This window comes from Papio anubis, chromosome 6, assembly GCF_008728515.1.
Source record: "Papio anubis isolate 15944 chromosome 6, Panubis1.0, whole genome shotgun sequence".
In the NCBI taxonomy this organism is placed as follows: Eukaryota; Metazoa; Chordata; class Mammalia; order Primates; family Cercopithecidae; genus Papio; species Papio anubis.
This window is the reverse complement of record NC_044981.1, coordinates 163,793,070-163,817,431: the sequence shown is the minus strand read 5'-3', so window position 1 is coordinate 163,817,431 and position 24,362 is coordinate 163,793,070. Positions and strand designations below refer to the sequence as shown.

The window sequence follows — 24,362 nt, the reverse complement described above, 5'->3', positions numbered from 1 at the left end:
TCATGTGCTGTCTGGCTGAGTAGGGTCTGGACAGGCGGTCTCGGGAAGCAGAGCGTGGCCATCCCCATGGCACCTGCAGCTCTCTCAAGTGCCATTCCCACCTCACACCCGCTTCCTTCTGGATTTCCTGCCCCTTCCAGGGCGCTGACCCCATGGGAGGAAAGGAAGAAGGAGGAAGGAAGACAAAGCTTCCTGATTCTTGCCCCAGACTCGGACCTTCTTTCAGCTGGTCTGCCCTGGGACCCTAGGAGAAGGTGGGTCGGGAACTTTGAGAGAAAGAACATTCCAGAGGGACTGGAGTGGGATCCTGGGGACTCAGGCAGTTTTGACTTGGGCCTAGAAATGAACTTGGGAAGAGAAAGCAATGCCTGTTTCTTATTTGACTGTGAAGCTGGAACAGACTCAAGTACCTTTACAAAGGCCAGACACCTCAGTGCGCTGGAGCTCTCCTGTGGGTTACCTATCTCGGTGTCACAGCTTTCACTGGGGTAAGGTAGCGATGGCTCTGCCTCACTGACTAAACAGACCCAGGCTGGGCGGGTGCTACAGAGGCCCCGAGCTCAGGCGTGGAAGGCTCTCATCTCAGGAGGGTGCACACTCCTGGTCTCATTAGCAGACCTCGCTCACACACGTTCAGAGAATCACGTTCCAATGGGAGCACTGCTGTTATCAAAGATCACGATCACAATCAGCCATAACAACCCATCAGAGAAGAGTGTCCACTACACTCGCTCCATGCTTTTTGGCTGGGGACCCACATGAAAATCCCCTTACATTTTGGCACCTAGAAAACAAATCTCTGCTGATGCTGATAGGCCTCTTTTTATCAAAACTGACTATTTTATAATTTGCATTTATTTTCCTGCCGTGGCTGCGAGGAAGCTCAGCAAGCTCCAATCTTAGAATGCGACAGTAACTGCAGACGGGAAACAGGTCTGGGTCAGCGGCACCCTCCCTGTCTCTTCATTGTATGCTCTTAACTTTTTAATTTCTATATTTAAGGGCTTTCTTATAGAAAAATTTTTAGATTTTAGAAAATTCTGTATAATATTTTGTGGCATACATTATATTTTTTAAAATCTTGCCTTCATTAAATCTCTGATCAAGTAAAAACAGTGCGTATTTGTCTCTGAGTCCTGGGAGCTGGGCCATGGAGACTTAAGACTGATGAATGGCATGTTATGAAAGCTTAGAAGAGCTCATTGCATTTAGGGATTGACTAAAAAGCACTGTGTTTTAAGCTTGGTCTAGGGAATGGCCGCTCTTATTGCTCCACTGTATAGCTCTTGATAGCATTTTATGATACACACAGTTTTAATTATTGTGAAGTAGGAATATTCCCATTTTACACACTGAATACTGAAAAAGAGCGAGGTTCACTAATTTGCTTTGACACAATGGAAAGGGAGGTTCCTATTAAGAGTTTCACAAATTGGACCCTTAACCTGGAGACTGGTTAGAGGTTTTGTGATCAAAGTGACCTGGACGCACTAGCAGTCACGTGAAAACTGGAGAGAGAAACTTCTTTTTTCTATGGTGTTTAGGTGATCTGATTGAAATAAATGCTATCTGGAGACCCCAAAAACCAAAAATTTGCTTTGAAGGCCTATTACTGTGCAACTTTCCAACTAAGTACGTGCTGGGCTGGCAATACTGATATGACCCAGGGACCCAGCCATACATCCTTCCCCCCGGGACCAGGAAGAGATCGGAATCTGGTTTGCTCTCTTTCTCTAGGCTCTCACCAGGGCACTTAGGCATGTCCACAAATGCTTCATAAGTTCCAAAATGCAAAGGATGAAGAAATCAGAAAAGTCCCCAATGCCACCAGCCACCTTCAGGGAGAGCCTGGCTGTCCAGACAAGTCACTGGTCAGGTGCACAGCAGTGGGGAAATGCTGTATGTTGACGACATCTGTGTAGCTCCAGCCGGCTGCTCCTCATGGACGTCCAACAACCAGACCCTCCATCGAGCTCGACTGAACCCCTCCAGTGACTCAGAGGCGGCTCGGGCTCCTGTCACACAGAGCCTGGCACTTTCCTGTAAGCATCGACAGCAGCAGAACCAGATCATGGCTCAGTCTCTGAGCAGAATTCTGATGATCCTGCCACCTCAAGTGGACTCTTCTAAAGTAGCAAGCTCTCTGCCCCCAGAGTACTTGGAGAGGCTGCCCTGCTCCACCTCACTTCTGAAATGGAAATAGATCCTTGCTCCCTGTCACTGGGGTAAGGTTGGTCTTTGAGCCTGGAGTTCAAGATGGGGCCTCTCTACATGCTCCTCATGTTTGAGTGTCTACCACAGTGTGTCAGAAAGATACCAATGGGCCAGGGGATTCCCAGCATTGAAATCCAGTCTCAGAGACTGAGTACCTCCCACAACAGCACTGACCACTCCCGCCTTCTTTTAAGCCAGGTCATTCCACCCTGCAGCTCACTCCAACGTCTAGTAGCAAGCCACCCAAGCACTAGGAAACGTCCAGGGTTGAAGATCGATGAGGGCTCCTCCCAGCCTCCCTTTAAAACAATTACAATAATAATCAAGACTGCTTCTCACACTCCCCTCTGCCTCTGGGCCCTGAACCCTGGGACTGCACACTGGTTTGGACACGTGCACACGCACTCTCCAACTCCTCTCAGCTCTGGGTCCTTCCCTTCAGCCTGTGGCCCAGGGCTCACTCCTTAGTGCCCCCACACACCTCATGAGCAGGCCTAGTTCATTGTCTCCAAGACATTCTGCAAAGGCCTCACTACCCCCGAAGGTTTAAGGAGTTCCTACTGACTTAGGGTTTACAGGGTTCAAAATGCTCTGAGCAGACTGAGAAACCAAAGACCAGTTCCAAATAGGACTTATCCTGAGGAGCACCAGGAGTGCCCATCATCAATTTACAAAATCCTAAACCTCCAAGTGGAGGGGACGTGATATGTCACCTCGCCCTCAGTGAAGGCCCTCTACACAAATACCCTAGCCAGTCTCAACTCCTTTTGACATGACTGGAGCTCTGTGTTGTGGGAGATGCAAAGACTGTCATCAATCCCACAAACAGTAATGGCGCTGGGCAAGATGGCCATGGATCCCACAGCTAGGGATGGTGCCAGGCAGCCAGTGGCACATGGGGGGAAAGGGGAGGGCAAAGCAGGGCAGGGATTAGAGAGCCCAGAGGCCCAGCTTTAGGAAGATGGTTGAAACTTGCAAAGAGTTAACAGCATTCCAGTGGGTCTGGGAGGGTAAACATGGTTTGGATAGAGACACAGGAGCAGCATGAGCTAAGGGCCCACAAGGGAAGGACCTCGGTATTTAAAGAGACATTGGATAGAAAAGTCTAGTGAAATGGACAGAAGGCTAGAGAGGTAGCTGGGATTAACTCACGGAGGCCTGGACTGTCCTGGCCAGGAGGTAAGTTTGTGCTCTTTAGACGGACGCTGGAGGGTGAAGTGTCCTGTGTTTAGCAAAATCCCTCTCTTGATAGCCTGGAAGGAGGCGAGGACGAGCCCTGCAGGGAGGCCAGTGAACCAGGAAGCAACTGAGAGGAGGAATGGCAGAACCTGCTCCCTGATCAGTCAAGCAAAGGAGAGGGTGGCATGTCCCACATGAAGAGCACGTGAGCCTGGGTGACAAGAAGGTGGCTGCTGGTGGTCAGAGACACTGGGCTATCGAGGGAATTCTAACAGGTAAGAGAAAATGTGCAGCTCGATGTGGGGCAGCTCGAGAGGCCAGGAAACATTAGCTTGTGGCAGCTGCACTTTCTCTGCCTTTGATCGTTGCCCATCTGGGCACCTGGCTGACACTGACTGGAAGGAGAAAGGGCCAGGAGGCATTTACTTCCCCTCCCACGGCCAGAGGCGGCCAGCGTCCTAAAGAATGAGGGTGAGTGAAGGAAGCATTTGGAATTTCACAGAGAGGCCCATTTCCTTCCGCACATATGAAGCACCTGCTAGTGCTGTGTACTAGACGCTGGAAAGCTGAAGTTCCAGGAGGAGGAGACGCTCGTGGAAACAATAAACGAACAACATGCAGGTGGGAGAGCCACAGACAGGACCCAGAAGGTCTAGAAGAAGCCTCGGTGTGAACCAAAGAGGAAGGGGAGGAAGAGGAAGGGGAAGGGGAAGGAAGCAGCTTAAGGGGAAGGAAGCAGCTTAGGATTAAAGGAACAAAAGAGAAATGAAGCTCCAGGCACACAGGCTGGGGAGGGCTGGGGAGGCTGGGGAAAGGCCAGGGAGAGGCCAGGAAGGGCTGGGGAGTGAGGGGAGGGTAGGAGAGGGGCAGAGAGGTGGCTGAGGGTGCCAGGGGGAGGACCTGGGAGGGAGATATGTGGGTGGAGGACTGAAGGGGGCCACTGAGGAGGGGTGCTGGAGAGGGTGCTAGGGAGGGAGGGGGCTGGGAAGGGCTGGGGAGGGTCAGAGGACCCGAGCATATTGGACAAGAAAGAAGCCTTGGAGATGGGCGGGCGGTGGCGCTGCTAGGAGGAACAAAGGAGAGAGGAGACCAGGTGCCAAGGGACCAGACGGTGACTGAGACGGGCAAATATCGCCCAACTCACTGCCGGTACCATTTTCCACATGAACAGGCACATGTAGCATCTCTGTGTGAAATGCTCTCAAAAGTCTACGAAGTCCACAGCACGCTAAAGCACTGATGCGATGAAGCGTTTGTGTGTGTCCATGTGAGTATTTAACACAACAGTACTTGGGCAGGAGGAGAGTCCGTTAAATAACTTCCTTTATTTAGAAACGCAGACCCGACACGTTTCAAGAATCCTGAGCCCCAGTCTGACTTTGTCACCCCCTGACTCTGTGAGGTTGAGTCAGCTGACTTGTCAGGAGGTTTTAATCCAAGTAGAGTTAGAAGTTTAAAAGTTTGCCCATTTGTAAAATTGTGGGGTTAGTCTACATTGTTTTAAGCCGTCTTCCAATTCTTAAAAACAACTACAGCAATAAAACTAGGGTGAATCTATGATTTCAGGCAAATTCTAATTGGCTGATTGTACATTAGACCTTTATCTTTTGTATCTAAAATCAAATTAACTGATACATTCATGTATACACTTCATCTCTGTTGATAAGATGGTAGACTAATAATTTGTTAGAATAGAAAAAAATACATAAAGAGTGAAATAATATGATATCTTCACAATGGCCAAATTGTACTGAGATGGTGATGAGGCACCGCTCCATGTCCTGAGGCATCTTCTAAGAAAACTCTGGCTGGTGCTTTCTGAGTTCATCCTCCTCGGACCTCGCTGCTCTCACATTTTTTGTTTGTATTTCTGCATCTTCTGCCTGGTTCGCCTGTCCTGGAGCGTGGGGTCTGATCGGATTCTTGGATTCCACACACTCCACAAGCCCATACGCCACCATGGTCAGGCTCAGGACCCCCAGCAGAATGTAGAGCTTGACTCGCACACACAAAAATGTGCTGTACCCAAAGGCAATGACGAAGCCCAGGGCCTCCCATAGGCAGTCATTGGCGAGGCAGCTTCCTTGCTCTTCTCAAACAGAATGCCGTAGAGAGCTGCAGAGGAGAGAGCGGAGTGAGAGCTCTGCCCTGGGCCCCACAGTGACCCTGTTCATGAAAAGAGCACAACGGCTTTCCCACTGCCCCATTTTCTCCACAAAATCAGAAACTAAAAAAAAGAAAAAAAAGACACAGAGTGGTTTCACATTGTGGATGACAGCAAGTCAGTGGCAAGTCAGTGGCATGCCCAGCAGGGGAGAGTCATCATCCCCGTGTGAAGCAGAACCCAGGAGACCCCGGCCCTGGGAGGAGTCTCAGCCCCTGCCCTCACTCTGCAGACAAGGGGAACACAGCCCCGAGGAAGCTCGCCTGAGGTGGGTTATGGCTGCCTACCAGCCTCCAAAAGCAACAGCAAACTCAGGTAACAATCACACGGGTAAAGACACTCCTCCTTTCCCTTAGGGAATGTCATCCGATATGTGTACGGCACCTTAGCAGAGAAGTGATTTTTACCTCCAAATTTTCAGATCACTGCAGCAGAGTCAGCAAAATCACTGCTGGGTGGGAGTTTCATTCCCATGCGGAGACTTGAAGAGCAAAGTCTGTTCCCTAAGCACAGCTTCCACATCAAGGGACTCCTACCTGTGCCTAAAAGAAAGGTCTAATGTCTATTAAATGAGCCCTGGAGGAATGTTAAAGACCCCTCAGGTGGTTGCCTTCAGGTCTGGGGAGAAATGACCTAAGTCTGTGCCACAGGCTGAATCCTGTCTCCCCAGATTCACAGAGTGAAGTCCTAGCCCCCAGTTCCTCAGGATGTGGCAGTGTTTGGAGACAGGGGTTTTACAGAGGTGGTTCTGTTGAATGAAGCCTTCGGGGGGGCCCTGTCTGGTTTGCCAGGCTTGCGACTTCCAGCCTCCAGCCCTGCGGGACAGGTCTGTGGTGTAAGCCGTCCATCTGCCGTACTTGTTTTGGCAGCCCAGGCTGACTCACACAGTCTGATCAATACCTGTAAGTAAAGGCAAGTTAATGTTTCTGTCCTATTTGCTGTGTGGTCATATTTTGAGATACCTGGATGAGAACAGCTAGAGATGGCTGGGTAGTGACCATACCTGGAAGGGCTGACGGTCCTACAAGGGACCCTCCGGAGCATCCAGTACATCCTCAGCCCCCTCCACCAAGGACCCCCTTCACCTCCTGAGCATGGCAGGCTCCTCCCCACGTGCCTGCCTTCTTCCCACCATGCCCAGAAAGGCCCCTGCATGGCGGGCGATCCCCTTGTCCCCTCCAGGGCTTTACACTGTCCCCTCAAGCCCCTCTCATGTAGCCTCCCCCTAGCCCAGAAGCAGGCCAGGTGAGCGCCAGCCTTTCCTTTCCTCCTCCCCTCCCCGTCTCTGACATTTCAAAGCACAGGAGAGAGGATGTGGGGGAGGAATGGCCCCACCAGCACTGAAGAGCCGGGTCATTCCAGCCCCTTCTGCCCATGCAAGCCAGGCCACAGCACACAGAGGAGCCGTGTCCGAGGCAACACCAGAGCCTGGAAGGCTGGGGGCGAGGCCCTGTGCACCCCACTGCAGGAAGATGAGCATCCACTCTGGGCAACCTGAGCTTGTTGTAGTCTCCACCCCACAGCTTCACGCCCTCACCCTTTAGAAAGGGGAGACACCCAGTGGGAAGGCCCCACCCTCAGCATTAACTCAGCAGCCGGCACTGGCACACGTCGGGGGTCCCTGCAGGCGGCTGAAGGCCTGATGGCCCCCATAGGCAGGCACAGCCCCCCAGTGAGGGACCGCAGGAGAAGCAGCCTCTTGCTTGTGATTTAAATGCAGTGGCCCCTTTTGGGGCTCCCCCCAGGTGGCCAGCCACACAGACCCAGGAAAACCCTCCACAGGCTGAGGCCAAGTGGGCAGACGGAGCAAGGACAGAAGCAGGGTCAGCAGCAGCCCAGGCTCTGGCCGGCCATGGTATGTGGGGACTGCACGCAGGGGCTGAAACCGCGGGCAGAAGCATGCGGTTCCCAAGAGGATTCCAGACTGGGGTCCTTGAGGCAGGAAGGATTTTGTTTAACTTTGTAAGCTCCACGGCACCTGGCTCAGTGCGAGGCACACAGTGAGTGCCGAGAGAACCGTCTTCCCAAAGACAAGCTCTGCTCGTCCCTCCTTAGTCCTGGAGATGATGCCGTATGCAGAGAGGCACAGCACGGCCTGTGCTTGGCGAGGGCGCCTGCTCGGCTGTGGCTTCAGGGAGGGCAATGACAAGGGCTATGAAACACAGCCTGGGAAGTCACCTCCCCAGCCTGCAGGGCCCTGCACCTGGAAGCGCCTGAGGGGAATGAAGTCCAGTCTCTCCCAGACAAACAGATGATGTCATTGAGAGAGGGATTCCCTCCAACAAGGAAAGTGTCAGATAAACACCCCCGGAACACAGGCGCTCGCCTTCCTGGGGGCCGGCCTGCTCCTTTCAACAGCACGGTTAAGGTTACGGACGTCCTGTGAACAAGGCCCCAGGGATATTCCACTCCCATCCACAGAGGTGGTTTTTTTTTTCCCTTTTTTTGAAAAGCTTTTCTTTGGATTTAAAGAAAGTGATAAAAAGCAGCTGGTCCCAGGGTTTGTTCATTGGTTTTATACTAAACAACTCACATTATGAATATTCCTCTACTGCTGAGGACCAACACAGATGTGCTTACAGTCAGGGAGCCCCCACTTAGAACCCCAAGATTCACGTTTTAAACAGGTTATGAGCATTCGGGAAACAGCAAGCTCTTTGGAACCCTCAGGAGAAGGTGCCCTTCTTGTCCCACAGTTCATAGTGTCCACCTTAATAAAAGCAACAACCCAAAGAGAATCAAGTAACCAAATTTAGATGTAGTTGGCTTCTAAGACTATTCCAAACACCTCTTGTCTTTTTGTTTTGTTTTGTTTTGTTTTGTTTTGTTTTTGAGGGTAACTCTTAGCACTGGATCCCAAACCAAGGTTTAGGGAAGAAAATGCAAGTTGAGACACCGTGGCTACAAGTGGTAGATGACGCCACGTTCTGTGGCTAAAATCTCCCGGCTGCACCCCAGGCAGGTCAGAGAACCAGAGCCAATGGATCCAGATTATAAATATGCTAGTTACAGGCAACTGTAATTTTAAGCTAACTTTTTGGGAATATGGGTTGGTGTCTTTCAAAGATTTAAAGATGAAATTTAGACTGTGCTGCCATGATTAGAAATCGCTGTCTTCCAAGAAAGGGACTCATCTCCCTTCATCAAGTTCTGGTTGGTTCAAGGCCAGCTCAGCTTCCTCCTAAGCAGACAGATGCTGCGCAGCCCTCTGAGCCTATGAACTTAAACTTCCTGGGCCCTCAATGCCTCATATGTGTCACATGAAGAACTTCACATTGTTGGAGTCTGGTTCCAAAATCTTGCCCTAAAGGGGAGATCCACGGCAAAGAGAGAAAGAGCTAGACGTCTGCTAGCTCACATACTTGTGTTCAAAATTGTCTGGATGTGTTTGGGAGACAGTAGGGTCCCCAGCATGGAGGACTTGGGACTCAGAAGGTGGCTGGAAAGTGGGCTGTCCCCTGGCCACAAAACAGAACTGAGGAGGCCGAATAAGACGGGAGTGGCCCCAGACAGAGGTGACACCCTCACTCCTGCCTGTCTCCTAACACAGCTCTACCCACAGAAGCAGGGTCCACGCCTACAGAGGGAGACGCCAAGGACCGGGACGATGCCACTGGAACTGCCTTTGCGAAAACGAGGAGGAGGAATGGGGGAAGCCATTCACCCCACTCGGGAAAGCGGAAGCCACGTGTGTGAATTACATCAGCTCAGTCCAGGGGAGGAGAGGCCAATGCCAGTCATAACTAAAGTTGGGTTTTTCAGGGAATTACTCAAGATTTGGTTCCTATTTTAATCCAAACATAAAGCAATGCATTTATTGTTTCGAATTGCATGGAACTACACACAGCTAAGGACATAGTGGGGAAAGACATTTTTTAGAAAGGAAAGTAGACTGAAAACGGTATTTCAACAATCCTGAAATAACTGTACGCGTGTACAAGATTGAACACATAAGGAAGGGTCATACCTGGTGGGAACCAGGCTTCTGGCTGCCAGAGGAAGGAGTGACAGCTATGCAGTGGGGGTCAGAATAAGCCCCATGGTCCTGGATGGGGCCAGGCATCCGTATGAACTCACGTGCACTGCAATGCAAAAGCAGCTGGAGACAGACATGAACACAGATGTGTGTACAGAGGCAGAACACAGGCAGGTGTCTCCTCCCCCCATCCCTGAGGGCCTGGAGACTATGGCACCTCAGCAGCCAAAGAGCACAGCCCGCAATCAAATCTTGGCTTCTAATATAATTTTCCAACAAAACAAATGTGGGTTCCTCTGAGAAATGCTGATTCTTGCCCTTAAGAAGGGGGAAAAAAAAAAAGCGTGGAATACATTTTAGTTCTAGAAAGTAAGAACACACTGGAAAGAAAATCCATATACATATGTCTATATCTGTTTATGGCCCATCAGAAGGACACAAGAGCCAATGGGAAAGAGCTCGAAGTGGCCACAGAAGAAATAATGTAGCGTTGGATGGTGACCCAAAGTGCAAAGTAAATATACGAGCCCATGCTGATGCAGTTCAATGATTGAGTAAGCAAATACATCGGGGAGAAGGGACAGGTATTTTTTTGTGGAAGAATTACAGTGTACACATAGACGTTCCTCAGGGTGGAGATTAGCTGCTCTCTCCTTGACTGCTGGCTCCCTGGGCACTCGCTCCTGCAGAACTGCATGTGGAAAGGGAAGGTGGAGAGTTTGCAGTGGAGAGATGTGGCTGGCACCACGGTACCCACGGGATCAAGGTTAACATCGCTGGTGAGGAGGCCTGTCCCTCTTCTGTATCCCCCATATGATGGGACAGGGAAGCACCTCACCAGGGGATTGTCCTCCCCAAACCCTCAGCCCCAGCCTAATCATGAGAAAACAGCAAACAAACCAAAGTTAAGGGACAGCCTACAAACTACAGTGCTCTTCCAAAGGGTCTAGGTCATGAAAAACAAGGAAAATGAAAAGCTGCCACAGAGCAGCCAGAAGATATGATGACTGAGTCCAACAGGGAGTCCAGGACAGGATCCTGGCACAGAAAAAAGAACGCTCGTGGGAAACCTGGAGGAACCCGAATAAAGGCTGTCCCTCCACTAACTGTCACATGGCAGCATTACTTCCGAGCTGTACCAATGTGCCGTGGCTGTGGGAGATGCTCAGCGTTTGGAGAAGCAGGCACAGGCCTATGGGGTAAATGCGTTGGGTCTATAGGTTGGTAGCTTGCAAGGGGACTCTCTACATTTTCAACTTTTCTGTAAATCTAAAACTATTTCAAAATAACAAGTGTATTTAAAAAGACAAAGCATTGCTCTCAGCCTGGCCTGTCAGCCTCCTCTTCCCAGGTGGCCCAGGGTTAAAGAGACCAGGATGTGGCTCCTGTCCTCAAACACTGGGATGTGGATGAGAAGTCCAGCAATGTTGTTTGGTCAAAGAAGATCTTTAAGTGAGTGGGACATTGAAGAGAAGTCAGATTTTCTGAGTTTATCGGCCTGAAAACAGCCAAAAGGGCAAAAGAGTATATTTATTTATTTATTTATTTTGAGACGGAGTCTCGCTCTGTTGCCCAGGCTGGAGTGCAGTGGACCGATCTGGACTCACTGCAAGCTCCGCCTCCCGGGTTCATGCCATTCTCCTGCCTCAGCCTTCCGAGGAGCTGGGACTACAGGCGCCCGCCACCATGTCTGGCTAATTTTTTGTATTTTTAGTAGAGACGGGGTTTCGCTATGTTAGCCGGGATGGTCTCGATCTCCTGACCTGGTGATCCACCCACCTCGGCCTCCCAAAGTGCTGGGATTACAGGCATGAGCCACTGTGCCTGGCCGCAAAAGAGTATTTTTAGATTAGACATTCTGTATCTTCAGAATGCATCTTCACCGCAGTGCATTGGTGAGGAAGTGTTGCCGTGGCAACTGCACCCATCTTTCATTAGCTGTCAGAGGGAATAAGCAGAGAGGAGTGCCTGGCACAGATCTCCCTTTGCAGAGGCCGGGGATCACTGGAGCCCAGTGGGACAGGGAGCCGCAGAGCCTCAGTTCTGCCCCAGGAAGGAGGGGCTTGAATGGTGTTCTCTGACTTACTTCTAAGCAGGAGACTGTAATGATCAGTCTTTAAATTGAGCAGTGATGACTGAAAGGTGAAGGCAAACTGCATTGGGTGTTATTTAGTGTCATTAATTAGGAAAGTACGTGTCCCACATATTTTCTTTTTCTTTCTTTTTTTTGGAGACAGAGTTTCACTCTTGTTGCCCAGGCTGGAGTGCAATGGCGCGATCTCAGCTCACTGCAACCTCTGCTTCCGGGGTTCAAGTGATTCTCCTGCCTCAGCCTCCTGAGTACTGGGATTCCAAGCATGCGCCACCACATCTGGCTAATTTTATATTTTTAGTAGAGACAGAGTTTCTCCATGTTGGTCAGGCTGGTCTTAAACTCCCGACCTCAGGTGACATGCCCGCCTCAGCCTTCCAAAGTGCTGGGATTACAGGTGTGAGCCACTGTGCCTGGCCTACACTTTTTCTTTTTCTTTCTCTCTTTCTCTCTTTCTTTCTCTTTCTTTCTTTCTTTCCTTCTTTCTTTCTTTCTCTTTCTTTCTTTCTTTCTTTCTTTCTTTCTTTCTTTCTTTCTTTTTTCTTCCTTCCTTCCTTCCTTCCCTTCCTTCCTTCCTTCCTTCCTTCCTTCTTTCCTCCCTCCCTCCCTCTCTCCCTTCCTTCCTTCTTTCCTTCTTCTTTCCTTCTTCTTTCTTTCTTTTTCTTTCTTTTTTTCTTTTTTCTTTTTCTTTTCTTTTTTTTTTTTGTGAGACAAAGTCTTGCTTTGTTGCCCAGGCTGGAGTGTAGTGGCATGATCTTGGCTCATTGCAATCTTTGCCTCCCGGGTTCAAGCGATTCTTGTGCCTCAGCCTCTGCAGTAGCTGGGATTACAGGTGCCTGCCACCACACTTGGCTAATATTTTGGATTTTTAGTAGAGACAGGGTTTCACCATGTTAGCCAGGCTGGTCTCGAACTCCTGACCTCAGGTGATCCACCCGCCTCAGCCTCCCAAAGTGGGAGGGAAAGATTACAGGCATCCCACATATTCCTTAAAAGAAAGCACACATTCGGGGAGAATAGAATTAGAAATCTAACTTGCTATTTAGCAAAACAAAAATGAGAGAGAGCTGTTCTTGAGATGTAGCCAAAGCTACATAAAAAAATTCCAGTTTTTCCAAAAAGTATAGAACAGAGACCTTGTGTGTGGGCTGTGCTGCATGGAGAGCCAGCCTGCCAGGAGTGCACGAACGTGGTACTAAAATGCCACTCATACATGATGATTGCAAGAATAAAGTCCACAGGAGCTTCTCAAGTATGTGAAAATATTTTCCCCAACATTTTTTTTTGTGAGACAGAGTCTTGCTCTGTCACCCAGGCTGCAGTGCAATGACGTGATCTCAGTTCACTGCAACCTCTGCCTCCTGGGTTCAAGTGATTCTCCAGCTTCAGCCTCCCTAGTAGCTGAGACTACAGGCATGTGCCACCACGCTGGGCTAATTTTTGTATTTTTAGTAGAGATGAGGTTTTACCATGTTGACCAGGCTGGTCTTGAACTCCTGAGCTCAAGTGATCTGCCTGGCTCAGCCTCCCAAAGTGGTGGGATTACAGGGGTGAGCCACCGCACCCGGCCAATTTGGTTTATTTTTGAAAGAAATTACTTTTTCCTGTACAGAAAGACATAAATAATTTCAATTTAAGTTAGCATCCCTTATTAAAAGGAGTCTTTATTCCAGTCATTCACTGGACTTGGACATTCATACTCTTTGTCCTTGGGTAACTTTGTTTGCACAGTTCAACAAGACCTTCCCTGAGAGTACCGTGTGTCCATGTAAGGAAAAGGAGAGTTAAGTCCACTATTCACATAGCTCAGGAAGAACAGAAATTGAATATGAATTATCATATTCATTGGGAGCATTTAAAGAATTATGGAATATTGTGGGGATATTTGTCTCAGTGTTTTTCTTTTAATGTGTAAATACCTTTTTAAATCAAGTAAGTTCAGATAAGTCACTGTGCACTTCTCGTAATGGGATGTGCATTTGGGGAGCTCAGTAAAACACCGGCTCTGCCACACGTCCTGGGGATGGTTGAAATCAATGGTGTGATGCTTATTGGTAACGTAGCTAGGAGCCCTGCAGGCGACATGACACGCCGCTAGCTTATAATTCTGCACTGCCAAAAATACCAAAGTGAGCTGCTGTTTGCTCCCCTCCATTAAATCAGTATTTGTTCTGTTAAGCAATGCCCTGGCCTGGCCTCGGGTCCAGTCTACCCCTTCTAGGCTCCTGGCCTTGATCCCGACAAGCCAGAGCATGGCGCTGGGCCAAGCACACACTCATTTTGGTGAAGAGCTTCACTACGTCCACCTGCATTCCTGGGGCAGCAGAAAGGACTGTGAAACACGGCTCCTTAAATCCAACCGTGCGGGTTTGTTCAAAGATGATTCTCAGCTGTCCTGTGGATGGCAACCCACCCGGAAGACAAGAAAGGACGTGGCTGGAGTGTTCGGTCCGTGATCTGAGGTCACATGTGCTCTTTATCCTCAGTGCGGGACAGCAGCCAGGTCCGTCATCTCAGAAACATTGGCCTGTACTTCCTTCGTGGGTTTGCTTTTTCCAATTTCTAAGCCCCGAGTGTTTGCCAGATAAAGGCAGAATGTTGATGTCTCTCCTGGAGGGAAGAGGGTCTCATGTAAGCCATGCTCACCTCCAAGAGGACCCTTCATCTTGCCTCATCAGCATCTCTTAGACACGCAGTCTTGCCTCTTTGGGCCTCTGACAACCCTTGGGGCCTTAGATGGGATTTGTGGGAATCTCAGCGTTCCCACCCTAAGCCCTCATCTCTGTCATTTTCAACACCACCCAGTACGCACACCCTCCAGTGAGCAGCCACACACAGTGCCCCAGCTTCCTTCTCTCCCTAATGACCTTCCTCCAAAACCCTTTCGTGCATCTCCTTGTGGAAGACATGGCCAGCCAGCACAAAGCACCTCAGGGCATGTCAACAAGGGCCTTGTCTCCTCCCAGCTCGGCTTGCCTGCCTTCAGTCCTCTCTTGTGCTGCTGCCTGAGCCTGGAGCTGCTTCCTCCTGGCTCCTCCTGGCTCCTGGGCTCCTGCTCATCAGCCGTCCAAGCCCTTGACCTGGTCCTCAGCTCTCAGCAGCCCTCAGGAAGGGGCTTCTTTCTTTATGCACACAGTGGTTTGGCAGGTCCTGGAACCTGTAGCCCAATGCGGCTGGTGGAGACGGGCAGGCATGCACCACCGAGAGGGTGTCCCCATCACCGGGGGTGCTGGGGTTCTGACCCAGACCTCAGCTCCAGGGCGGGGTGGGGAGAAGGAGGTGACGTCCAAATTGAAAGCCGAATGAGAATTTGGAGGCCTGCAGCTAGAAAGGTTGAGAGGAAGCGGTAGCTGCAGGGGAGGTGCCACAAATGGGTGTCCTTGGTCCCCAGGCAAGGGGACCTAGTCCAGACCAGGGCAAGACTCATGGAAACCCTCAGGAACAAGGCCCTGTCTTCCCACTGGGGCTGCTGAGCTCTGAGGAGGGAGCCTGGGGATGCGTACGCCTCGTTGGGGCTTGAAAGCAAAGCTAACCACATAGAAGCCTTTGATTCATGGAGAGAAGTGGGCTCGGCTCCTCAGTGTGGCAGGGACCCAGCCATCCCCGAGTCATTTCTATCTACACACTCCGTACTGCTCGTGCAGGTCCTGACTAGCAGAGACAGCTGTCCCCGTGGCTAGAGGGTTAAAGCATGTTTGCTTGCTCCCAGTCAATAGGCTGGGGTGGGGCTGGGACACAGGATGGAGAGGGGGCTGGGGGAGTGTTCCACACCCCTGGGACCCTGCCGAGTGAGAGGTCTGGCCCTCCTGCATCTCCAGTCTTTTGAGGAAGAAGGGCTCACACCACGTGACAGCAGGTCCCACTGCCACCAGTCCAGGCAGGAGGAGTGCGAAGTGCTGGCGGGGCGTAGGCCGCATCTCCTCCCTGTGCTATGAGTCCTGCCATCATAGGCTGAGAAGAGAGACCCCTGGCAGCTCCTAGGCCCCTCCAGCCCCCTTCCTCTGGCTTCCAACTCCAGAGGCCAATTTTCAGACAGGGGCTGAGCCACAGGGGATCTGCTGAAACCGGTTCCTAGGCTGACCCCAGGGGAGCTGTCGTGCCAAGACAGCAGGGTCCCCTTCTACAGGCAGGTGAGCTTTCTGAGGAAAAAGGGCTACTGACCAGTCCACATCCTTGAGACTCCCTCCTTCCAGAAAGCGCACTCCAACCACATTCAACATGTGCTCACTTCAACCCAACAATAAAACAGGCATTTCACTCACCAGCATTCTGTGACAACAACACAAAGTTCTGGGTGAAGTGAGGACTCCAAACGTAATGAACCATCGCGGCAAGAAAAGAGACTGTGTTCCCTTCCACTTAACTTTGAGAGTCACCGTTGGCTGCCATTTTATCCTCTGGTAAGCCTGATCGGAAATAGGACCAGATAGGAGTTCAGCAAAAGGAAACATTACTTGAGAATTCAGGACTGGATTCCAGCTTCGTTGGCAACCCAGGAGTCCCAAGTGTTTGTACAACAGTGAGAGCAGAAACCTCGGATTCTGAGCTCCTGGGTGTGCTTTTCCGGTTCCGTACTATGCACACAGTAGGTGCCCAATTCTTGTTCTTCATTGACAAGCCATGTAAGACCACACTAATTTGTCATCAGAAGCTCTGAAATGTTTCGTTATGTGACCACCCCAGGCCACAGGGCATGACACTGTGGCAATGAATAACCGGGGGAGTAACAATAGCCCTACTTCCTGGTCAGCCGCTGGAATTCCCTGGAATTCAGACTGGAATCCAGGTAAAGATCAGACTTGAAATGTAACCAGCTTGGGAAAAATATGTCAGGTCTATCTCTAGATGCACATGATGAATGCCGCAGCCTTTCAGAGAATGCCGTTCGGCTTTTTCATGGGCTCACAGGCCTATGGAGGAGAGCATGCCATAAGGAGTTCAAAGTATAGAGAGACCATGTCGTCAAAGTTCACAGTTTTGCTTAGAGTAGATTTGGAATCTATAAGTTCTAGTGACATTTGATAAATTCATATGGCTGCCCCTAACCACAAAGCCAAGGGCACGCAATCATAAAATTCACAATGACTTTTCCTGTATCTCCTTTTAACCTCCCAAAGGCAAAGAATGTCCTAACAAATCACAATCCCAAGACCCCTGCTGTCCTTGTCCAAGAGCAACACATGCCTCGTTGTTGTCCAATCCTATTGAGACGTGAGTGGGAACTGCTCACTGGAGGACTGCATCTGAGAACCACTGTTCGTTTTAGAGGATTTGGTGCAGAGTGAAAAAGAAACACCAGGTGAATTAGATATTTCAAATTTCCAATTCATTATTGTCTGTGACCACAGGGATTCTTGGAGGCCAAGAGCTGTTCAGAAGTTCAGATGACGTGATGACTGGACACGTGTACCTACAGGCTCTGCAGACCTCCATAGGCTATAAAGAGAAGCAGGAACCAAATGAAACCACAAGGATGTTCTCTCTCTTTTTTTTTTTTTTTGAGACAGTGTCTTGTTCTGTCACCCAGGCTGGAGTGCAGTGGTGTGATCTCAGCTCACTGCAATCTCCACCTCTTGGGTTCAACCGATTCTCCTGCCTTAGACTCCCAAGTAGCAGGACTACAGTAACGCAGCACCACGCCTGGCTAATTTTTTGTATTTTTAGTAGAGACAGGATTTCACCATGTTAGCCAGGATGGTCTCAATCTTCTGACCTCATGATTGGCCCGCCTTGGCCTCCCAGAGTGCTGGGATTACAGGCGAGAGCCACTGCGCCTGCCCTGGATGTTCTTTCGACTTCTGTCCATTGTGCTGGCTGAAAACGTCAATCATCAGTGGACACTTACATTTGTAGCTCCCTAAAAGAAACCAATTGAGGCACAGGAAAACAGTCAGTACCAAGAAGTCCCATTCTCTCTTTCATCTGAGCTACAGGTGAAATGTTAAAGGTATGTTAGTCATTAAGCCTGTCACTCGTTAATGAACTCGGTTATCACTGACCCCATGAAACACAAGGGAGCGCTGCTCCTCATTCACCTTCTCTGTGATCCGCAACATCCACTTTCTATGGGGCGAAAGATCATGACTCTTACCAGCCTCTAGGTAATTGTGCTTTTTTCCTGTTAAATTCTAACAGACACGGTCCAGATGGTAAAGTGATAAATTTCACTTTTTATATGTGTATAGAATAGAACCTTCCACAGTACGAGAAACTGTCAGAAATTGTCAGTGGTGCAGAATGTGGCCTTCAGTCTTAAAGAACAAAGCAAAAATGTCAACTTCAAGATACATAGTCCAACTCCTGAAAAAAACTAATGTGAATACAAGATCCTGGGGCCAAGGTCTTCGTATTGCAAAGACTCTACGTTTTCACAACACTGCAATAATTAAAAAACAACTTACATGAGGATAGTTCTTTACCATTTGCAAAGTATTTAATGCATTATTTCATGTTACCAACAACTGTGCTAGGATAATGATCATTATAAATCTTATCCCCATTATAAAACAGGAAACTGAGCTTCAGAAAAGTTAAATGACTTAGTATTTTGGTCTGGATCAGTGTTGTCCAGTATGGTAGCCACTCACCACATGTGACTATTGAGTTTCTGAAATGTGGCAAGTGCAACTTATGAACTGAGTTCATAAATGCAACGTCTTTTAGTTAATTAGAATTTAAATTTAAATAGCCAGTGTGGTTAGAGACTACTGTATCAGAGCAAATCTAGAGCTTTAAGCAACTTAACCCCAAATGTCATAGCTAATAAGCAAGAAAAATCACTTTCTTAGTCAATTGAAAGTAAAATCGATGTTTGCAGATTGTTTCCAAAGTTCTGTGAAGTCAGCCTTTTCTGTCCAGTTTGGATCTACAAAGCAAATCTCACAGGTAAATCTAATGTCCTGGCAACACTGCTCAGGGAAGCTTGCTAGACCATCTGAAGATTATGGCCAATGATAAATGGGGTAAAGTTCTTGTCACTTAAAGTATTCCAGTGAAAATGGAAGTTTTATGAAAACAATGCCTTTTTACATTGACTAAACGTGGACTATCATGCTTGCATAGACACAAGAGCCACACAGTCTTGCAAAGGAATTCTGAGCATGGAAACAGATGAGCTCCATGGGTTCACATCCTAATCCTGTAATTTCTTGGCTAGGTGATCTCAGGTGGGTCAATGACTCACTGAACCTGTTTCTTCTTTAAAAAGGAGGGTTGCAAAAGTTCAAGACTTGGATAATTTTGAAAGCCTCTGGAATAGCCCCCGATACATTGCATAAATGTGAACTTCAAGATACATAATTGAGCTTCACCAATAAATGTTATCACCAATAAATGTTAATATACTAAGATGACATTTTGGCATTCAGAGAAAATACAAGTTGGAGCAATATGTTAAGACATTAGGATAACGTGGACTTCTTCACACTAACCTTGTTTTCAGTGAATCAACTTGGACCTTATTTTTATTTTTTGGCAACACTTTACTTCAATTCTGGCCTGTCTGTAATTTCCACGAATGACCTGTGTTTTGATATTAGAAGACCTTCCTGATGTTTTATTGCACTGTCTGCTGGTCTTTCTCCCTTGGTTGCTTCAACTCACCAACCCCATCCTCTAGGACTCGCTCTCTGGCTCTGGGGGCTGTTTCCAGAGACTGCTCTTCCCCTCCCCCTCCGCAGCCTGTGTCTCCTGAGGAGCTTCCCATTGTGCACAAATAAACCTGGTCTGTTTCCATCCTTCCGAGCCACACCCTCCCTGTCCCTCCAGCACTTCTGCTGGGTTTGAATTTCTGAAACCATGGCTTCATCTGCTTTTTCTCCCCTTTTCTCCCAGTTCCTCCTTTTAATCTATGTTCAAAGGGATTTTTTTTTAATGACCAGTAATATTTCACTCTCTGCCTTTTCTCTGTAGCAGAATAAAATGCTTCTTAGAGGAGATAGCTCCCAGCACCGCCCAGTGTTCCTGTGACCAGAGCAGGTCTTAGACGTGGTCGCCCAGTGGTCTCATCATAAGCAAAGCGAGGCTCTTATCTTACCCGACCCCTGAGCCTGCCTTCCGGCAGCCTACACATTTCTGCAGACATGGAGTTGCCTGAGGGAAGAGAATGCAATCTCTAGAAACTCAGAGCTGGCTTGGCTCTCAGAGCTGGTTTTGGCATGATAAGCTCTGTGTGTGTACTGGAGCCATGACCTGGCCCAGGGCTGAGGTGCCAAAGGCCAAAGACATGTACGTGTAAAGGATTTAAAAGGTGTCAATAGCCATTTCAATCCTTAAAATTAACATCTGGACTCTATCAGCTTGAGAAAAGAGTGATTCTGTAGATCTGCTCGAACCTGCAGGTCATTCGTTGGACATTAAAATGACAGATACCCCGGGTGATACAAAGCTCAGAGCACGCGTGTTCTGGAGAATCGAGACTTCACCAGCCACTAGATGGCACTGTTTTGCTACGGCTGAATTCACCACAGACTCCATGCGGTCTTCGTGCTGTAGAATCACGTTTTAAATCAGCAAACTTCCGGTTAAAAGGTCAAAGATTAATTTAAGGGAAGTCTAATCAATGGTTTGCTTTTTTAAGGAACCTACTCGTGTAAACAAATTAATGTCAATTTTCTTGACATTTACATCTGAAATATTAATAAAAGCAATACCAAATAAATTCAAATGTATCTTATACGTTTTTATCCACATAAAGATGAAGAATGTATCTATAAAGAGTAGAACGAGTTCTTGTCTAGGGAATTTCACACTTTGGAAATAAATGTACTCAAGCTGTGTGTGTGTGTGAGACAGAGAAGAACAATTTGTATTTGCACAACCATGGCTTCAGAAAGTGTTTTCTCTTAGCCAATGTTCCAAAGCATCTAAAATCTTGGCAGGGGCTGACCACTCCCCCTTCCCCTGGCTAGACAGGCCACCTACTGAGCTGAGCAGGGCATTCCAGACTCCAGCTTCTTCCTCCCCCAAGGCGAACCCAGAGAGCCAATCAGAGAAAAAGTTTTGGGGCAAGTTGGCTGTGTCAGGTCCTCAGCCAAGACCCTTAGCTAATTTCCATTACTCATCAGAGAGGGCAGACCCACTGAGGGGTCTGGAAAGCAAGTCTGGAGGAAATATTCCCATCCTCACACCATTTGTGAATCCTCCCAGCCTCCATGGCGTGGTTGAAGTTGCTGGTGATGTCCTGGGATTCTGGGTCTTTCTCTCAGGCCACGTCTCCACCTGGGACCTTTGAGTGGCCTGACTAGCCAGCCAAGACCGTCGAGAGTCTGCAGGGCCCCTGACCAACAGCATCTGATTGGGCTAAGGCACCCTTATTTTGCACCAGAGTGAAGAAGAGCGGCAACTCTGTGAATGATCACCGCCTTCCACCCTTTCTGTCAGGGCAGCAATGCTAGGTGAGTCCGAGTGCAGAGAATCTGGCCTGTCCCACTCTCACAGTCAGGCAGATCATGGAGGTCCTGGTTCAGAATACACTCGTGTGCATGGTACACACACTCACACATGCACACACTCATGCACACACTCACACATGCACACAAGCATGCACACACACATCCTTTTTATTTTCGAAGTTCATGGGTCCTTTTCCTTTCCCATGAGCCCTCTGCAGCCTGGGATACAGCATCCACTTCTAAAGTCATCACACTATTTATTGACCGTCTACCCTGGGCCAGGCATGCTTCCTAAGGTACCGGGGTACCACACTGATAAAAGGGCCGGGGGTCTCCATTCTCATAGAAGCCTAGTTCTAGTGGAGGAAACAGACAGTGAACAACTAAGCAAAACAGAGAATTCAAATTCCCATGGAGAGAAGTGCGATCCCAAAATTAGAGCAGCAGATGGGATGACAGGGAGTATGGGGCAGGTAGACACGCTATCCACAATGCATCTACACACGGGTGACAGAGCAGCACCCGGCTTTGGAGAGAGCAGCTCGGCAGCACACAGGCATCACCAGGTCTGCAGCTCAGCAGCCGTTTCCTCCAGCCCCGCAAACTGGAGCAAGTGGCTTTTTGGGTGGAAAAGATTCAGCCGAGTGCAGAGATTAGCCAAGGAAACTGGGCTGTGATTGGACAGCTGAGAGTCAAGTACGACTGTGATTGGAGAGCCAGGAAAGCCAGCCTGCAATTGGACAGCTGAGGGCCAAGTACGGCTGTGATTGGAGAGCCAAGGAAGCCGGGCTGTGATGGGCTGTGATTGGACAGCAGAGCGCCAAGTACCTCTTTGTCGCCTGTGCCTGGATGAGGGGCAGAAAGTGCTGATGCTACTGGAATTTTCTAGGCATTTTTTTTCTATCAATTATTTTTGTCTCTACAGACAAAGACACAGTGATAGGAAATTATGTCCAAAAATCTCCAAAGATAATTTTGTGCCTTTGCTCCCACAACCACAAACATCCATACAATTTGAACTTTATCCTCAAGTGAGATAATGCCACCCTGGGTGATGTGACCTATTTGTAGTCCCTTCACTCCAGGGGCTATCTAAAATCTCAGCGAGTGTCAGCAGGTGAGACTGAGGCATTTTCCTGGTTTGTTTCCGCCACCGTGCAATGACGCGTCTTTTCAGTGGTCCCTTGAGAAGGCATCCTGTCGCTTCTTCCCATTCAGTGGGCGGCAAGGCCTGTGTGTGCAGTGTGGGTCTCTCAGCAGCTGCTCCTGCTGGAAACTTCTCCACTGTCTTTGGAAAGAATTTGCTGGAAAGCTGTAGAAAGACAGACTGGAAAGGTACTTGAGAACATCTTGTAAAGACAAGCTTTGAAGGTTATTGCTTAAGTTTTGAATAAAAATAGCATGTATGAAAAATCGTATACATATGCATATGTATAAATGAATATAAATAGATACATGTATATATGGACATGCATATATATAAAATATAGGCTCAATGTGTGTGTGTGTATGTGTATATATATCTAGGGAGAGACAGAGACGTCAAACTCTTCTCTAGATAATTAAATTTCTGGGAGGAAAGGGGCATGCATCCTTTTTTTTACTGGATGCACCTATATACTATTTCTGTATTTTGTTTTGTTTTGAAGACAGAGTTTCCCACTGTCTCCCAGGCTGGAATACAGTGGCGCGATCTCAGCTCACCGCAGCCTCTGCCTCCAGGCTTCAAGCGATTCTCCTGCCTCAGCCTCCCGAGTAGCTTGGACTACAGTGCCCCACTATGCTCGGCTAATCTTTCTGTATTTTTAGTAGAGTCAGGGTTTCACTATGTTGGCCAGGCTGGTCTTGGACTCCTGACCTCGTGATCCGCCTGCCTTGGCCTCCCAAAGTGCTGGGATTACAGGCCTGAGCCACCATGCCTGGCCTATTTCTATATTTTTAAGAACAACATCTAATTTAAGAAGAACAAAATTTTTAAGGAAAACTATACTTCTATAAAGGAATTTTCTACAAGGAACTCTATCAGGTAAGCTAAGCCCTACTTGCCCTCTGGGCTGCCCGTTCTCATGATTGAGCTGCTTCCCCAGGCGGCCCTCCAGTACTCGCCGTGGTGGTTGTAAAACAAATCGTGAATGGAAGCTCAGGCACCAGACACTGCCACCTGAGACGACAGCAGAGGCAGGGAAGCCGCTTCCACTGCCCCGGCTAACTCTCATCCCCTCCGGCCCCACAAGCCTAATCAGGCTGCAATCCAGTGTGATTCCCGGCTTGCCCCCAGTCATTTAGGCCCTGGCTCGCATCCCCCCTTGGCTGGGCAACTCCTTTTGTCCTGACCGGTTTATGATGAGCTGTAAAGAAGCACATGGTGGGTTTGGGACCTGGGATGAACCCTGGCGGACAGCGGGGCACATGGCAATCCTGCCTTCAGAAGTATTTCTTGAATTCTGCACATTAGACACAGGGAGACATGTGACAAATGCCAGCCACGGCCCCTCCCCTTGGCCTAAACTCCATGGTTCAGGGCCGGCCTGCGTGGCAGGGAGTGTGCCTGGGCATGGTGTCCCAGGTGGTCAGCCGCCCTCCCTCGGGCAGGTAACCACACACCTACGTGTCCCACTCAGTCCTGCCCTCTGCAGTGGTGCCACCTGGCAGGGCCCAAAGGCCCAGATGGCGTGGGAAGAAACAGGTTGGCTCATGCTGGCTCAGCCGAGGAGAAAATCAAGCTGATGATGTGTTTTGAGAACTGGAGAGGATTATGGAGGATTACAAGGCGAGTAAGAGTTCTGTGCTTACAGCGTGATACCATCAGGGGTCTGGGGTTGGTGGGCTGTGTGTGCTGTGTCCAGCGTTCCCAAGGTAAGGACCCACGGACCTCTGTAGCAAGATCTCCCAGTGTTCTCCAGCAGCCATGATTTGTCAACACACCTACCTGTGGCAACCGTCCTCAGAGTCCCAGACTGGGGTCTGCACCCCGGACACCGGACCAGGCCCTTCTCAGAAAGGGGCTGTGTGTGGGCACTACAGGCAAACTGTGTTTTTCCAAGGAATCCCCAATATCCTGTGTTTTTCTTACCCAGTGTGTTCAGTTAATGAATGATATTGAGCTGTGTATTTCCAGTGGCACAAAAGCCATGATCAGTATCTACTCAAGGGGGCAGCATGAGCTCTGTGTGGAGAAACCTAATGAAAAGGGCTTAGCGGAGAGGGTGGGCGCGCCTGGCCTTCGCTCTCTAGTCCTCCTCTCCTCTGTCCCCAACCCCTCCCCGGCCCGGGTGTTCGGAAGTTGTTTCTAAACCACTTTTCCCCACTGCCTTCACGCTGCGTCTCTTATTTTTTAGGAACTGA

At 49.1% G+C, this 24,362-nt stretch overlaps 1 long non-coding RNA gene across 2 annotated transcripts; it reads left to right on the top strand.

Moving 5' to 3' along the window:
* Positions 1–277: 277 nt before the first annotated feature.
* Positions 278–22,445, top strand: LOC110743198. Of its 2 annotated transcripts, none has more exons than XR_004184482.1 (3): positions 278–4,014; positions 4,565–4,660; positions 19,540–22,445. It is a non-coding gene; the product is annotated as an uncharacterized LOC110743198 (long non-coding RNA). The 2 variants fall into 2 exon arrangements; XR_004184481.1 differs by lacking the exon at positions 19,540–22,445 and having other exon boundaries at positions 278–2,225; positions 3,467–4,014; positions 4,565–11,120.
* The last annotated feature ends 1,917 nt before the right edge of the window (positions 22,446–24,362 follow it).